The sequence below is a fragment of the Prosopis cineraria genome, unplaced genomic scaffold (genome assembly GCF_029017545.1).
Source record: "Prosopis cineraria cultivar Desert tree isolate PC_DT_omini unplaced genomic scaffold, ASM2901754v1 PC13, whole genome shotgun sequence".
NCBI lineage: Eukaryota > Viridiplantae > Streptophyta > Magnoliopsida > Fabales > Fabaceae > Prosopis > Prosopis cineraria.
The window spans coordinates 11,924,791-11,925,106 of NW_026555344.1; positions in this window are offsets into that span (position 1 = coordinate 11,924,791).

Genomic DNA, 316 nt, shown 5'->3' on the forward strand with positions numbered 1-316 from the left:
TATATGAAGGAAAGTATAAGTAATTAAAATAGATTCTATGCCTAGTATAATCTCGAAAAATCTGAGTATTACTACCTTCAATCCAAACCAATCTCACTCTTATTGTGTAAAATCATTATTATCAATGACTACTTTACCAGTAGAATTGAAAATAAAAGCCAAAATAAATAAGAGTTCAAATTTAAAAAATTATTTTTTTTTGAAATTAGGCTTCAAAGTTTGGCCCTCATAGGCCCTCCAAATTCTATTCTCCAAAAGATCAATGATAGTTCAAATATTGTGTTATTAAAATGATTGATGTTTGTTCTTTTACTAT